The sequence below is a fragment of the Eriocheir sinensis genome, chromosome 18 (assembly GCF_024679095.1).
Source record: "Eriocheir sinensis breed Jianghai 21 chromosome 18, ASM2467909v1, whole genome shotgun sequence".
Lineage (NCBI taxonomy): Eukaryota > Metazoa > Arthropoda > Malacostraca > Decapoda > Varunidae > Eriocheir > Eriocheir sinensis.
The window spans coordinates 2,533,608-2,551,917 of NC_066526.1; positions in this window are offsets into that span (position 1 = coordinate 2,533,608).

Below are 18,310 nucleotides of genomic sequence, written 5' to 3' on the forward strand. Positions count from 1 at the left end.
CAAGGATAAGTAGAAAGGATAACATGGACCAATAAATGAAGAAAATATTAAAAGAAGATAAGAAGAAAGATCAATATTGTGGTTTATATTAACTGGTGGTCATTGTGCCTTTAGAGAACATGGTAGTGCAGTAAAGGGAAGCTGACGGAAGAACAATGGAAGTCAGTGTTAGAGGGAAGGGAGAAGAAGGAAGGAAGGGAATGAAAGTAAAAGAAAAGGGGGAAGGAAGGGAGTGAAAGTATAAGGAAAAGGGGAAGGAAGGGAATAAAAGTAAAAGGGAAGGGGGAAGGAAAGGAATGAAAAGGAAAAGGAGAGAGGGGAAAGGAAGGGAAGGAAAGAGAAGGAACAACAATACAAATCAGTGTTAAAGGGAATTAGGGAACGGGAAGGAAGACAATGAAAAGGAAAAGGGAAGGGGGAAGGAAGGGAAGGATGGAAGGGAATGAACGGGAAAATTGGAAGGGAAAGGAAAGGAATGAAAGGGAAGAAGGAAAGGGGGAGAAAGGGAATGAAAAGGAAAAGGGCAGGGGGAAAGAAGGGAATGAAAAGGAAAGGGAGAAGGGAAGGGAAGGAAGGAAATGAAAAGGAGAAGGAAAGAAAAGGAAGGGAATGAAAGGAAAAAGGGAAAAGAAAGGAAGGGAATGAGCGGGAAAATTGGAAGGGAAAGGAAGGAAATGAAAGGGAGAAGAGAAGGGAAGGAATGGAATGAAGGAAAAAGGGAGGGGGAAGGAAGGGAATGAACGTGAAAATTGGAAGGGAAGGGAAGGAAATGAAAGGGAGAAGGGAAGGGAAGGAAGGGAATGAAAGGGAAGGAAGGGGATGAAAGGGAAAAGGGAAGGGAAGGAGGGAAATGAAAGGGAGAAGAGAAGGGAAGGAATGGAATGAAAGGGAAAAGGGAAGGGAAGGAAATGAAAAGGAGAAGGGAAGGGAAGGAATGGAATGAAAGGGAGAAGGGAAGGGAAGGGAAGGAAGGGAATGAAAGGGAAGGAAGGGGATGAAAGGGAAAAGGGAAGGGAAGGAGGGAAATGAAAGGGAAAAGGGAGGGAGAAGGAAGGGAATGAACGGTAAAAATGCTTGAAGGTTCTTGGGGATTCTGAGCTGACGCGAATGTTCTTTTGGAAGGACGAGGAAACTTCTTTTACAACTCTTTTCGAAATCCACACCATGATGGAGGTCAATGTTAGTCGCCTTCCGTTCCTCATGCAGGGAAGTAAAACGCTGCATCTACACTCTCCTTCTTCTTCTTCTTGATTACTCCTGTACTTTCATCCTCGTTAATATCACGTTTTTTCAGTGTTTTTGTCTTCATTCGGGTTCGGTTTTTCTTCGATTTCGTTTTTTTCATTTTTCTTCGGCTTCGGTTTTTGTTTTTTCTCCAGTTTCGGTTTTTGGTTTTTAGTTGGTATTGTTTTTTCTTCGGTTTATTTTTTTTGTTTTCTCGTCGTTTTTATTTTTTCTTCGGTTCCGGTTTTGGGGTTTTCTTTGGTATCGGTTTTTCTTCAGAGCTAATTTTTCTTCAGTCTCCTTTTCTGAACCTCCAGCAAATCAGTGAAGACCAATGTGTAGCTTTCCTTTCCTTATCTTTAGAGGAGGAAGACGCGCACGCACTCCATTTTGCCGGGATCAGTTCAATGGTTATTACTCTAGTGCTTTCTTACTCACTAACGTCCCGGGTTTTCATCGGGTCCTCAACTCTTCTGAACGTCCGCAGTGAAGCCGGCCAGTGTTTAGCTTCCCTTTGTCCATCAGAGGAAAAAGAAGGCACCTTTACACACTCTGTTTTGCTTTGGTCACTATAGTGTTTGATTACTCTAGTGCTTACGGCTTTTCGTCGGGTCCACAACTCTTTTCTGAACCTACACAATGAAGCATGTTCAGTGTCTAGTCTCCTTTTACTCTTCAGAGGAGAAAAAAGTCACCTTTACACACTCTATTTTACTTTGGTTACTTAAGTGGCTGATTAATCTAGTGCTTTCAAATCCACTAACATTACGGCTTTTCGTCGGGTCCATAACTCTTTCCTGAACCTACACAATGAAGCATGTCCAGTGTCTAGTCTCCTTTTACTCTTCAGAGGAGAAAGAAGCCACCTTTGCACTCTCCATCTTCCCGGGATCACTTCAGTAGCTTCACCTCCACCACGACGTTTTCCTCTTCACTTCCTCTCATAACCTTCCTCCATCAGCCACAAACTGCGTCCTTCCCTGACAACCTTCAGAAACTCATCTTACAACTTCCCGGTGCGCTGCCTCATAACTTCCAACGTTCTCTCTCTCTCTCTCTCCCTCTTCTTTTTTCTTCTTCTTCTCTCTGATCTCACCAACCCTACTCACCATGCCGCCGCTGCCTCCCTTCCGTCCCTCCCGCGTCCACTTCCCGAACTGAGGTCATTTCATATCAACAGTCGACGATAGCACACAAGTTCCGTCCTCCTCATTCCGACTTTTCGACTCTCCTTTCTTACGCTTTTTCAGTCGAGGGATAAATTTTTTCTCATCTCGAATCTTTTCTTCCCCTGCAGCTCATCAGAGGAAGAAGGAGGGAAGGGGGGATGGAGGGAGGAGGAGGAAGAAAAAGAGAATGAAAGAAAGAGAAGGAGGAGGAGGAAGAGGAGGAGCAAGAGATTCATTTCCTTCTCTTCATTTCCTTTTATCCCTTGACGTCTCCCCCGGGCATGTTTAAGGCCAATCCTCTTTGCTGTGTGGCTAGTAATACCAGTTATTTAATTTTGCTATATCCAAACTTTTCGTTCCTGGTTTTCCATCGTTCTCTCCCTTCCCTCTCGGTACCCTGCAGTCTCTCTTTGCTTCCTCGCTGTCTCAAGAGCAAAAACACAGACTCCAGTACACATCTCGGGGGCCTCGGGGGACAAGAGGAACGTCGGAGATCGTTGTGCAGGCCAGCGAGGGAGCGAGCTACGAAGTGCACGAAAAATAAGACTCGTAGAAGCCCCGGGCAGGAGAAAGAATGCCTGGACGGGAAGCATTAGAGGAGCAAACGGAATGGCTCGAGCAGCGAGGGAAGGCATTAAGGGAAGGAATTCATGACGGCTGATCCATGAACGGGGCAGAAAGAGGTTATTTGCATGGGCGAGGCGAGTTTTCACGCTCCGATGGATGGCGTGTAAAGGTGGAAGAGCCGGTGGCGCAGTGGAGGAAGTGGAGGATGCATGGTGCTTGCCTTCCTCCTGCGTCTGTATGTGAGAGGGTGAGGGGTGTGAGGGGGGGGTTGTGAATGCTGGATGAGGTCAAAGGTCAGGTCAGAGAAGGGAATAAGAACACCTTGGGATTTAGAGCAGTGAGGAGTCATGCTTAAAAGCTGGGTCGTGTTTTTTTTTTTTTTCATTATGTCTGTCTGTCTGTGTCTGTCTGCCTGTCTGTTTATAAGACCATAAGAACATAAGAACGTAAGGAGTCTGCAAGAGGCCGGTTGGCTTTTACAAGGCAGCTTTTGTAAGCCTAAGCCCACCGTACCTCACTATCCATGAATTTATCCAACCTATTCCTAAATGTATCTGTGGTATTGGCACTCACAACATGACTGCCAGCCTGTTCCACTCATCCAACTCTATAGGTAAACCAGTTCTTTTTTGTCTTTGTTGAATCTGAATTTATCTAACTTAAATCCATTGATCCGTGTCCTACAATGCTCTTTTACAATCAAAACCCTATTAACATCCCCTTATTAAAGCCCTTCATCCATTTATTAACTTCAGTGAATTCTCCTCGTAGCCTCGCATTTTTAGAGAATGCAGATTGAAATGCTTAAGTCTATCCTCATTTGGCAAGCTTCTCACCCCTTGAATGATTTTTTGTCATTCTCTTCTGTACATATTCTAAAATCTTGATATCCTGTTTCTAGTAGGGTGACCAAACCTGTACTGCATAATCGAAATGAGGTCTACCTAGCAGCAATACAGTGATTTCTGGGTCGAAGGTCAGAGCTCACACTCACTCAGTCCTTTTCACGGCTAGAGTGGACACTTGCATTTGTCGATGCTGAACTGCATCACCCATGTGTTGGGTCTTCGTCCACTGCCTCGTTTATCGACAGAAAAAAATATTTTTAATAGGAATGTAACAGATCAATTATGAGTAAAATAATAGAGCTACTTCCTTTATTGAAAAAAAAAATTCTTACTGGGTTGTATAAAGAGAGTGGTAAACTATGTGTCTGTCTGTTTGCCTGCATGTATGTATGTCTGTGTTCGTCTGTCTGTCCGTATCTCTCTCTCTCTCTCTCTCTCTCTCTCTCTCTCTCTCTCTCTCTCTAGAAAACCAAACCCTATTCCATTGGCTACCTAAGATTTATCGTATGTAAAACTCTTTTGGGGGGAATAAGAATACGTAAATTTAGTTCAGTTCAAGTATGAAAAACAAAAAAAACAGGCAACGTTTTGTTTACGAAAACTTTACAAAATTATCCGGTTCAGGAGACAAAGACGAAAGAACGAAAGAAACATTTACGGATCAGGAGAAAGCCAACAGTACCGCGGCGTAATTTAGTGTCACAGAGTCCGCCTCGGGCACCATGTCCCAGCGCCGCTCCCTGAAACACCAGCAGATTAACAGCAATCCTCCCCAGACAGTAGCCAACACCTGCAATTAGCAACAAGTGATGTGGGGTCCGTTTTTGACAGCTCTGGTACCCGGCAATTCAAACTTTACACTTCCCAACCTTACAAACACTTGCTGGACATGAAGGTCACATAAGTCTTAACACAATCACTGGTTTTCTAGTTCGAGTGGAGAACGAGTTTGTAGAATGTGATAATGGTCATTCTCTTTAAGTGTATATCATTAGAAAGGGCTTTAAAGTTGTTGAGTTATAAAGAGAAGGTTAAAAGAGGATATAGAGAGGAGTTAGAACGAGAAAGAGGAAGAGGACGAGAAAGAGTTAGCAGAATGTGATATTGATGTATCTCTTTACGTTTATATCATTGCAAAAAAAAAGCCATCCAGTTGTTTAGTTATCAAACGAAGGTGAAAAGTGGTTATAGAGAAGTATGAGGAGGAGAAAGCAACAGAGAAAGAAGATTAAGAAGGAGAGGAGGAGGTTGCAAGAAAGAAAGGAGATACAAAGGGAGAGGAAAGGTACGAGGAGGAGGAAGGAGAGAAGGAAGATGAGGAGACAGAGAGGGTTAGGCGAATCAAGCAGAGTAGAAGTAAATGAAGGCAATTGAGACGAAAGAAGATAAATACCAGGAGGAGGAGCAGGAGGAAGAGGAAGAAAGAGGGGAGGGAGGAGAGGAGTTAAGTAGGGAGAAAATTAAAAACTGTGAAGTAAATGTTGTCTTAGGGTCAACATTGCTTCTTCTCACCTCTCTTCCAAATTTCATTACTAAATCAACTCTTTAAACGGAGGAAAAAAAGAGAAAGAGAGAGAGAGAGAGAGAGAGAGAGAGAGAGAGAGAGAGAGAGAGAGAGAGAGAGAGAGAGAGAGAGAGAGAGAGAGAGAGAGAGAGAGAGAGAGAGAGAGAGAGAGAGAGAGAGAGAGAGAGAGAGAGAGAGAGAGAGAGAGAGAGAGAGAGAGAGAGAGAGAGAGAGAGCATGTCTTTCTCCAACCAGGGGCTCCATGGTTAGTTGACTTCAATCCCTGAGTCATTTGCATCCAGCCCAGTTCACTTCTGACTGTATAAGGAGGAGGAGGTAGGAGGAGGAGGAGGAGGAGGAGGAGGAGGAGGAGGAGGAGGAGAGATAAAGAAAAATGCAGATTGGCAAAAAGCAGTGAAAACGAATAAGATGAAGGAAATTAAGACGAAAGGAAATCAATTGAAACTATGATATTAAAAGCGGAGGGCAACCTTAACGTACCAATATTCTATACAAGCCTGGAAAATGAAAAATACCGACTGTACAAATAAAAAAATGATAATGACAAAGTTGGACAAAAGTAAGATAAAGCTGTACGATCAAAAAGTATGATAGAGAAAATTTTGTATCATTCTAAAAAAAAAAAGATTGGGAAGTGGATAAAAAGATGGCATGAGAAAATAAAAAAACGAAAATGATAAATTGATAAGACAAATTAAATCAAAGAGAAGTGACGCCCATGAAAAAAAAAATACGGGGAAATCCAGATAAACTCCAAGGCAAATAAAAGACAAATGAAATCAGGCAGAAGTAACATGAATTAAATTAATGAAAAAGTAGGAAAGAAAACCAAATGAAATATAAAGCGAGAATTTCAGAAAACCAATAAAAAGACAAATGAAATCACAGAGAAGTAACGTCCAATGAAAACAAAAATCGGAGGAAAAACAAATAAAACAAAACAAAACTTCAGATAACTAAAAAAAAAATAATAAAAGGCAACTTAAATCGGAGGAAAAGAGACGCCAGTAAAAAAAAAAAGCAGGGAGGAAAAACAAATAAAATATAAAGCAGGAAAAAGAAAATAGAAAGAAAACAAATGAAAGCACAGAGAAGTAAAGCCAAAAACAACATGGAAAATCTAGATGAAATAAAAAATACCAGAAACTAATAAAATAAAAACAATAAAAAAAAACAAGACACCAGAAACTAATAAAAGACAAATGGAATCGGAGAGAAATAACGCCAACAAAAAATAAAAGAAAATTCGGAGGAAAACTAAATAAAATGTAGAGCAAGACCAAGAAAATTAATAAAAATAAAACAAAATGAAAGCACGGAAAAGTGATGTCAATAAAAAAAGGGGAAAATCCAAATGAAATAAATAAACACTTCAGAAACTAATAAAATCTAAATGATATAAAAAACAAGACTTCAGAAACTAATAAAATCCAAATGAAGTAAAAAACAAGACTTCAGAAACTATTAAAATCCGAATGAAATAAAAAATAAGGCTTCACAAACTAATAAAATCCAAATGAAAAAAAAATAAGGCTTCAGAAACTAATAAAATCCATATGATATAAAAAAAACAAGACTTCAGAAACTAATAAAATCCATATGATATAAAAAAAAACAAGACTTCAGAAACTAATAAAATCCAAATGATATAAAAAAACAAGACTTCAGAAACTAATAAAATTCAAATGAAGTAAAAAACAAGACTTCAGAAACTAATAAAATCCAAATGAAATAAAAAATAAGGCTTCATAAACTAATAAAACCCAAATGAAGTAAAAAAAAAGACTTCAGAAACTAATAAAATCCAAATGAAATAAAAAACAGGACTTCAGAAACTAATAAAATCCAAATGAAATAAAAAACAAGACTTCAGAAACTAATAAAATCCAAATGAAGTAAAAAATAAGGCTTCAGAAACTAATAAAATCCAAATGAAGTAAAAAACAAGACTTCAGAAACTAATAAAATCCAAATGAAATAAAAAAAACAAGAATTCAGAAACTAATAAAATCCAAATGAAATAAAAAAAACAAGAATTCAGAAACTAATAAAATCCAAATGAAATAAAAAAAAACAAGAATTCAGAAACTAATAAAATCCAAATGAAATAAAAAAAACAAGAATTCAGAAACTAATAAAATCCAAATGAAATAAAAAAACAAGAATTCAGAAACTAATAAAATCCAAATGAAATAAAAAACAAGAGTTCAGAAACTAATAAAATCCAAATGAAATAAAAAATAAGGCTTCAGAAACTAATAAAATCCAAATGAAATAAAACAAGACTTCAGAAACTAATAAAATCCAAATGAAATAAAAAAAAAACAAGAATTCAGAAACTAATAAAATCCAAATAAACTAAAAAACAAGACTTCAGAAACTAATAAAATCCAAATTAAATAAAAAAAACAAGAATTCAGAAACTAATAAAATCCAAATGAAATAAAACAAGACTTCAGAAACTAATAAAATCCAAATGAAATAAAAAAACACTTCAGAAACTAATAAAATCCAAATGAAATAAATAAAACAAGACTTCAGAAACTAATAAAAGACAAATGGAATGAAAAAAAACAAGAATTCAGAAACTAATAAAATCCAAATGAAATGAAAAAAAACAAGAATTCAGAAACTAATAAAATCCAAATGAAATAAAAAAAACAAGACTTCAGAAACTAATAAAAGACAAATGGAATCGGAGAGGAATGAACCCAATAAAAAAGAAAGAAAATTCAGATGAAACCCAAATAAAATGTAGTGCAAGACCAAGAAATTTAATAAAAACATACAGAATGAAAGCAAACAGAAGTAACGCAAATAAGAAAATAAAAGAAACATTCGCAGGAGAACCAAATAAAACCTAACGCGAGACTCTTTTCCAACTTTCGGTGTTTAGCAAAAGTGAAATTTTCTCGACGGACATTTCGCCTCCGATGCAGAAGAAAGTTTCAATTCCGTTCCTTCATAAAGGGCAAAGTTAACTCGTAATTAGGAAACTGTGATGAAATTTCCCTCGTTCATCATTTCAACGAGCCAGGTGCAACGAGCCCAGGTATTAATTAAGGCTGGGAGTGGTGGTTACGGCGCTTGTATGGTTGAGGTGGTTGTGGTTGTGGTGATGGTGGTAGTGGTGATTATGTTATGTTAAGTGATTATGTTATGATTGGGTGGTGATGATGATGATGATGGTAGTAGTGGTGACGGTGGTGATGATCGTGGTGGTGGTTGTGGTGGTGGTGAGGTTTGTATGACTATAGCGGTGGTAGATACAATGGTTGTGGTAGTGATGGTGGTAAACATGCTGGAGTTGAGGGTTGTGGTAGTGGTGGTGGTGGTGGTTGAGATGGAGGTGTTTATTGCTAATGTGGTGTTTGCGGTGGTGGTGGAGGTGATTCTAGCAAATGTTATGAAATAAGGAAAGCAGAAATAGTACTGATAGGAGATCTACTTCTTGCACTGATGGTGATGTGGTGGTGGTGGTGGTGGTAATTGTGGTTGCGATGGTGATTTTAGTAATGATTTAGGTTACCCCGTTCATTGTGATAGTTGAGTGATGATGGGGGGTTTAGACGCACTCATGGTAGTAGTAGTAGTAGTAATAGTTAGTAATAGTAGTAGTAGTAGTAGTAGTAGTAGTAGTAGTAGTAGTAGTAGTAGTAGTTGTAGTAGTGGTAGTATAAGTAGTAGTAGCATGTATAAGTAGTAGTAGTAGTAGTCGTAGTAGTAGTAGTAGTAGTAGTAGCAGCAGCAGTAGTAGTAGTAGTAGTAGTAGTAGTAGTAGTAGTAGTAGAAGTAGAAGTAGCATATATAAGTAGTAGTAGTAGTAGTAGTGGTTCTAAGTACGTAGATTGATGATACAGTGGCAACGGAAAAAGTCATATTGTTAGCAGCATTGATGGAGGTGATGGTGATGATGGAGGTGATGGTGATGATGGGGATTGGTGGCGCTGGTGGTGGAGTCATAGAACACGTGAAAAATTACATCACGTGATAAATTAATTAACAAGCATCAAAAAAGTCGATGTGAGAGTGAAACATTATGGAACGGTTTTCTGAAATTCTCTCTCTCTCTCTCTCTCTCTCTCTCTGCATGCAAAGCACATTTTAAACCTCGTTACACCCTTTCCTTCCTCTCTTCCTACTTTTTCCTCTCATACTGTCATTTCCTCCCTTCTCCATCCCCTTCAGGCTCTCTTTTTCCTCTTTCACTTAATCTTTATCTCGTTCCCCCTTCATTATTTCCTTTTCCTTTTCCTCCAGCTACTTCTTTCCCTGTTCTTACTACCGTACTACACTCTTTTTATCGTTTCCTTCTTCCTCCTCTCCTTTCTTCCATCCGGTCCTCATAAAACCGACCAAGGAGACTCCCGCAGGCTTTTCTCGGGGCAAAACAGAGCTCAACCATCAAATATTCACGCCTTCTCTCTGAATGTGAGTGTGTGTGTGTGGGGATGGGAGGGAGGAGGGTGAACGTGAGTGTGTGTGTCTGTATGTGTGTCTGTGTGTGTGTGTGTGTGTGTGTGTGTGTGTGTGTGTGTGTGTGTGTGTGTGTGTGTGTGTGTGTGTGTGTGTGTGTGTGTGTGTGTGTGTGTGTCGGTGCTTGTGTTTGAATTTATGTATATTTATGTGTGAACCTTTTCGTGTGTGAATATGTTGATTTGTGCATTGATGATCGTGTGTCTGTGTGTCTGTGTGTGTGTGTGTGTGTGTGTGTGTGTGTGTGTGTGTGTGTGTGTGTGTGTGTGTGTGCGCGCGTCAATCTGGCCTCCCTTCCCCGCGGCTGCCGATAACGTTAACACTATAGCGATCCATTAATCACGCGGGACATAATGTAACGCGCAGAGGTGACGGCCAGGTTTTGCAGCGGCTGTAAGTGGTGGTGGCGGTGGTGGTGGAGGTGGTGGGTGAGGGTAGAGGTTGATGTTGTTGTTGTGTTGGTGTTGTTGCTGGTGGTTGTGGTGGTGATAGTTGTTGTTTTTGTTGGTTGTAGGGATGGTATTGTGGTTGTAGAATTTGCTGACGTATTTCTTGATGTTATTGATGGTGGTGGCGGTGGTGAGGTGGTTATAGTGTTATTGGTAGTGGCGGTGGTTGTTGTTATATGAAATGAAAAATGAGGTTGATGAGAAATGGAAATCAGGGGGAATAAAAACAGAGTAAGAAAAATGATAGAAAGACGACTCCAGAAATAGAAAATAAAATACCGTTACGCCCTGACAAGTGAAGAGGCAAAGCTTGAAAACACATTAGCAAATAAGGGCAACGACTGAGATTGTAATTATTAATCTTGTTTGTCTTCTCTCTCTCTCTCTCTCTCTCGGTACATTTTAACACACTGAAGCCTGTTTGTCCTGATTAGTCAATTTCGCCTTAGTTTAGAGGACAGACGCTGATTTTAAAGATGAGAGAGAGAGAGAGAGAGAGAGAGAGAGAGAGAGAGAGAGAGAGAGAGAGAGAGAGAGAGAGAGAGAGAGAGAGAGAGAGAGAGAGAGAGAGAGAGAGAGAGAGAGAGAGAGAGAGAGAGAGAGAGAGAGAGAGAGAGAGAGAGAGAGAGAGAGAGTAGACAGATAAACACAGACACAGACAGACAGAGAGACAGACAAAATAAACGAGATGTCACCTACCAACACTCTTCCTTTTTTCTTCAGACGAATTTCCCGCAACTTTATATTCAGTGAGTTTAATTAGGAGCTGCTTTACATAATTGTCTCTTTCTAACGAAGAAGGGCTGTGGCGAGGAGGCTGACCACGGAGAGAGAGAGAGAGAGAGAGAGAGAGAGAGAGAGAGAGAGAGAGAGAGAGAGAGAGAGAGAGAGAGAGAGAGAGAGAGAGAGAGAGAGAGAGAGAGAGAGAGATAGAGAGAGAGAGAGAGAGAGAGAGAGAGAGAGAGAGAGAGAGAGAGAGAGAGAGAGAGAGAGCTCCAGAGAGAGAGAGAGAGAGAGAGAGAGAGAGAGAGAGAGAGAGAGAGAGAGAGAGAGAGAGAGAGAGAGGGAGAGAGAGAGAGAGAGAGAGATAGAGAGAGAGAGAGAGAGAGAGAGAGAGAGAGAGAGAGAGAGAGAGAGAGAGAGAGAGAGAGAGAGAGAGAGAGAGAGAGAGAGAGAGAGAGAGAGAGAGAGAGAGAGAGAGAGAGAGAGAGAGAGAGAGAGAGAGTAGGGAAACAAGTATCTACAGGAATATAAACACCCTTTAATAAAATATGCAGACTGGAATAAATTTGAATGCCTACTTTTATACGGGTAGGCAGTGGGTGAGTGGTTAGCGTGCCGGTCCCGCGTTCTGGATGATGAGGGTTCGAATCCGCCGCTAACACCTGGGATTTTTCAGTCGCCGCCGATTGGCATAAGACTACCCACATGATGTCCTGAAGACCATCTGTCAACTTGGACTCTAGAGGAACTGTCTAAGTGATATCAAGAATGAGCTCCGGGGGGGCAGCATGAGCCAAGAATAGATGGCGCCACTATTAAATACTTTTGACACGATAGAAGTGCACTCCAATTGACCCTGTTTCCCTTTCGATCAAATATATATCAGAAGCAAAATTCTCAGCTCCTCGTTTCCATATCTTCCACATTTTTCTTTTTTCCATTTCAATTAATTTTCCACGAGACTCGAATCGGTTCTCTCGATTGCTTCACTTCACTTAGATTTCGGTTTCTGTTCCCGGAATCAAAATTTAACTCGGCGGAGAATTTTACATTTGCCCTCTTTTTTATCATGGCTACTTTTTTTCGGGAAAGCTTTGTCTTTTTGCGAAACATATATTGAGGATTCCGGTAACTCAATTTTTTGGGTTAGGTTTTATGCGCTGCTTATCGCTTTCATTGAACATTTTCCTTATTGCCTTCGTTCCTACTCTCTTTCTCTCTCTGTCTTTGTCTTTCTGTTTTTCTGTCTGTTTATGTCTCCCTGTCTCTGTCTCTGTCTTTCTCTTTTTTTTGTCTTTTCTTTCTTACTTCTTGTCTTTCTTCCTCTCTTTCTGGCCTCCTTGCTTGCATGCCATTTTCTTCCTCTTTTTCTACTTCTATTTCTAGTTCTACATACTCTCTTCTCTTTTCTTCCCTTTTCTTCTGTTCCCTTCTCTCTCTCTCTCTCTCTCTCTCTCTCTCTCACACACACACACACACACACACATGCCTCTCTTTCTCCCCTAGGCACCATTATGTAAATCACTTTTCAATTATCATCACTGCCTGCACAAAGCTTCAAAATATTCCACGAGACAAGAGAGCAATAACCGGAGTCCTCATTAAGGCCGACCCATCCATCCTCGGGTCTCCCTTCGAGGTACTAAAGAGTGGTGCCATATGGGAGTTCCAGGGTCCATATCCTCAAAACATTCGGGACTTACACACCCACATTTGATAAGGGTTTCGTTGGGGTTGTGTTAGTTTTTCGACCCATCCATCCTCACCTCAACCTTCTAAGTACTGAAGAGTGGTGCAATATAGAAGTTCGTGGGTCCATTTCCTCCAATATTTCGGGGCTCACACACACACAGACACACACACACACACACACACACACACACACACACACACACACACACACACACACACACACACACACACACACACGAACACATTTAATAAAGCTTTCGTATAGGTTGTTTTAATATTTTCAGGGGTAGTTTTATGAGCCTAGTGATAGTTTGACAAGGCGTCTGCACCATGACTGCGAAAAACACGCATGGGAACCCGACTATTCCCTTTTGTGACCTTGGGAAATATTTGTCGCGAGAGCCGAAAGCGTCTCAGAAACAGGCTCTGGCATCCTTCAGCGGGGTACCAGGATAACGCCAAGACGTCATAAGAAAGGGAGAGGGAGGGGGAGAGGGAGAGGGGGAGAGAGCGTCGTGTTGGCAGTATAAGGCTGGGCTGCTTCGTCTCTCCTCCAGTGGTACTCCGCCCATGAATATTCAGCGGGCAATTTCTCCTTCAAGTCGTGCCTTCTCTCTTGGGGGATCACTCGGAGCCTCGCATGTCCCCCTTCACCGCGGGCGTGTGTCTACTTATATGTCTTGTTGCCCTGGGTTCCGTCTCTCTTGCTCGGTGTGCTCACGTCTATCGAGGTTTTCTTGTTTGTGTGTGTGTGTACGTCCTTTTTGTTTTCGATTTTTTGTTTTTTCTTTGTATCTTTAATGATTCTTTGCCATATGTTTTCCTCCTTACTGTGAATTTCTTTATATTTCATTTGGCTTCGTCTATAAATCTTCTGTTCTCTATCATTTCCGTATTTTCCTTACGTTTACTTTCCCTTATATTTACTATTCACTTCTTTTTCCTCCATACCTCATCGTCAATAGTTCTTCTTTACTTCAATATTTTATTCTTTTATGTACCTCCACTTTGCCTTGTATTTTCCTCATTCATATAATTTATTTCTCATAGATTTTCGTTCATTCCTTCTTTTTTTTTTCTTTTTTTCTATTTTCTTTCCATTTTGAAAAGTCTAACCTTTCTCCCCTCTCCATTATTACCCTCTTTTCCTTATTACACAGTCACATAGCTCACCCAGGTCTGAGTTTCCTCCTACACGTCAAGGCTCTTTGTCAGTTCCTTTTGCGGGTTTCGAACTGCTTCCTTGGCTAACTAACTTCCTTCTGCATCATCAGCTTATTTTAGTCTTCTTCCTTCTGTTCGTTCTCTTTCTTTTCCTTCTCCTCCTGCTGCAGTTGCTCTTTCTCGTCTTCCCCTTCCTCTTCCTCGTCTTTCTTCTTCTGCTTCTTTTTCTTCTTCTTCTTCTTCTTCTTCTTCTTCTTCTTCTTCTTCTTCTTCTTCTTCTTCTTCTTCTTCTTCTTCTTAGTCGTCATTTTCTTCTTCCTTTTCTTCTACTACTACTACTACCACTACTACTACTACTACTGCTACTACTACTACTACTACTACTACTACTACTGCCATACAAAAACCTCTTCAATTCCGTTCCGTAGTTCAGTGAAGATCATGAATAATTAATTAAACCACTAAAGGAGACAGCTTCGTTATAAGGGATCCAGTTATATGTTGCCTGCTCTTCTATGTTTCGTTTCCACCTTCTCCTCCTCCTACCCCTCCCCCTCCTTCTCCTCCTCCTCTTCCTCCTCCCCCTCCTATTCGTCATGCCTAATGCCTTTCCAGAAGTGCTTGGCAGGGTAGGGCAGCCTGCATTAAGCACTTAAGAATATTAATGGAAGTATGACGAACTTCCCCAAAAGAAGAAGAAAAACTGAAACACTTGCCCAGTTTCCTAATTATCGAAGTCACAAGTGTGAAGGAAGGAAGAAATATGAGGGAGGTGAACGACGCCGAGAGGAGGAGGAGGAGGAGGAGGAGGAGACGAAGTAAGGAGCCAGAGAAAGAGGAAAAGGAGTGGGAGGAGGAGGGGAGGAGACGGAGTAAGGAGCGTGAGGAAAAGGAAAGAGGAGGAGGAGGAGGAGGAGGGGGAGGAGGAGGAGGAGGAATAATAAAGATGTTAGTGATGGGTGTAACAGCTGTGGTAAATTCAAGGGTAACAAAAGGAAAGTTTTAATCATAAAATAAATATAATATGGGAAAGAAACAATTTTACAACATAAATTACAATAATACTAATAATAGTAATAAAGACAATAATCATAGTAATAATAAAAATAGTAATGATGATGACAATAATAATAATAATAATAATAATAATAATAATAATAATAATAATAATAATAATAATAATAATAATAATAATAATAATAATAATAATAATAATAACAATAACAATAATAATAGTAATAATAATAGTAATAATAAGAGTAATAATAATAATAATAATAATAATAATAATAATAATAATAATAATAATAATAATAATAATAATAATAATAATAATAATAATAATAATAATAATAATAATAATAATAATAATAATAATAATAATAATAATAATAATAATAACAATACTACTACAACTAATAATAATAATAATGATAAAACAGCACTTTATAGTTGCTCGATAAATATTATTACTACTGCAGTATTTTTTGTAATAATAATATTAATAGGAATAATGGTAATAATATTTATATCAATACAAAAAATAAAAGGTCCCAAGCAGTAATACACGTAATCTACTATATTTTTTCTAACTGAAGAGAAAAAGTATAAAAATCACTCTCTTCCAAATTAAACTTTTTCAAGGAAACCAATAAAAGTTGCCGCGCCTCGTTTGGGATGAAAAGAAAAATAATAAACTTCAAATAGACTTCAAGATCGACGAACGTGTGTGTGTGTGTGTGTGTGTGTGTGTGTGTGTGTGTGTGTGTGTGTGTGTGTGTGTGTGTGTGTGTGTGTGTGCTCACGGGCATGCAAGCAGGTTTAGTACACACAAGTGAATCGTATTCCCGAGAAAATGTCTTTCTAAAAATAGTTTCGTGCTGTCATTGAAGTTCCTTTTATTTGTATTATTATTATTATTATTATTATTATTATTATTATTATTATTATTATTATTATTATTATTATTATTATTATTATTATTATTATTATTATTATTATTATTATTATTATTATTGTTGTTATTATTAGTATTATTTGTATGGCCACAGAGAGAGAGAGAGAGAGAGAGAGAGAGAGAGAGAGAGAGAGAGAGAGAGAGAGAGAGAGAGAGAGAGAGAGAGAGAGAGAGAGAGAGCGCTTACGCCGACGACTGCACCCTCTCCAGAACATACAAGAGGGAGGAAGCCCAGGACGTGATAGAGTCCGTCAACAGACAGTTGGCAGACATAATGGCCTGGGGAAAGAGGTGGCAAGTCAGGTTTGCCCCTGACAAAACCCAGGCCATGGTAATATCACGTTCTCGGGAGGACGCGAGGCAACTCCACGGCAGACTGAGATTCGGGAATGACACCATCCCTCTGTAGTCCAGCGTCGACATCCTGGGCGTGGAGGTGGACTCCCAGCTGCGGTTTGACCGTCACCTTGAAAGGGTGGCGCAAAAAGCCTCCCAGAAGGTGAACCTCCTGCGCCGCAGGAAGAACCTCCTCGATGCTGAAGGCCTGAACACCCTCTATAAGGCACAAGTCCGTTCAGTGATGGAGTATGCACCGCTCACCTGGATGGCCAGCGCCCGCTGCCACCTCAACCTGCTAGACAAGGTGCAGAGGAGGGCTGAACGCCTCATCAACGGCACCCAGCACCACCGACCGAGCCAGTGGGAGACACAGCGACAACAACAACAACAACACCCACACGAAGGAAGGGCAAGACCAGCCACGAACCAGCTGAATAGCCTGGAGCACCGTCGCCGCGTAGCTGCCCTGACGGTGCTACACAAGGCACAAGTGGGCCTAGTGCCCCACCTGACGGACCTGAGGGCTACCTGGAGGAGGTCTGAGCGCAGCACGAGAACGGTGCTGAGCAACGCCTCCCTCCTGGAAGTGCCAATGGCCCGCTCCAGCACCCACCAACGTGCCTTCTCCATCGCAGCGGTGGTGTGGTGGAACAACCTCACTGCTGATGTGGATGTGACACAACTGTCCACTCAGCAGATGAAGGTTGCGTCCCACAGGTGGCTACTCCTACACCCACCGTAAACATGTATATATATAATTGTATAATATATTGTATAATAATTGTATAATATAATCGGCAGAAGCTTTTAAATAGCTCCCCAACGGTCGGGGGAACTTTAGCATAGACAAATAATACTGCCATGTACTAATGTACTGAACATGTTTAAATAAAAAAGAGAGAGAGAGAGAGAGAGAGAGAGAGAGAGAGAGAGAGAGAGAGAGAGAGAGAGAGAGAGAGAGAGAGAGAGAGAGAGAGAGAGAGAGAGAGAGAGAGAGAGAGAGAGAGAGAGAGAGAGAGAGAGAGAGAGAGAGAGAGAGAGAGAGAGAGAGAGAGAGAGAGAAACAGAAAGAGAAACAGAAATGCGAGAGACGAGAGAGCTGACGTAGAGGGAGATGGAGAGAGCGGAGGGAGGGAGGGAGGAAGGGAGGGAGATAAATACGCGATAACGCTGCGGGGAAGCAAAGAGTGGAGGTGTAAGTGAGGGGGGCGGCGCCATGCAGGTAAACTTTGACCATTACGAGGCGCAGGTAAACAAGATGGCGGACTAAGGGCAACTACGTCCCTCCGTAAAGAGTCGTTGGGGCATTGCGAGCAAGGAAAGCGATTCAATGCCTTATAACTTGATCCAACTCCTTAAGCTCAACTTCGACACTAAGTACGTAAGATCCTGTCCAGCGAAAGCCAATCTGTTCCTTGAAAACTAAATAAATTGCCTGTTTATCTGTATTTTATTACAGGAGTTCCATAACCTGATTTTATCATTCAAAATAACAACCAAAAAAATCTTTCAATAATATAATTTTTGGAGAAAGGCATAACTTAATTTTCTCTTTCAAAATTAGAACTGAAAAAAATGGTTAAAATATTTGTTCCAGCATATGCTTTTTTGAAGAAGAGAGGGCGTATCAAGACACCTCTCCACCCAAAATTGACCTCTCTTTTGGCCATTCTCTACTTTTAATTTGTTTAGGAGCAACATTTAGCGAGAATTTTTTCTACACTTTGTTTTAATGCCCATGTGCTGCTTCCTTTCCTGTAAAAAATAATAAAATAACATAACTAGATTTTCTCTTTCAAAATAAGAAGTGAAAAAATCGGTAACTAATATTATTTTTGCCGAGGAAAGGGCAAAACAAATTTCTCTCAAAATAACAACTAAGAAAATTCGTTAAAACCATATATTTTTTTGCAGAAGAATAGGAATCATTTACTTTTCTCTTTCTAAATAACAACTAAAATATTCGTTCAGTAATATGATTTAAAAAAAGAATAGTTATGAAAGCTACATTAAAATGGCTCTAAATTCAATACGTATGGGGACACTGAAATAGATACTTAACAATGAGATGCAATATAACAACTACACATTCACCTGCAATTACATCATCCCCCAAAAGCGATATAAGTAAAGAATCCAACACAAAAAAGGCCCTGAAATGAATATGTATGGAAGAC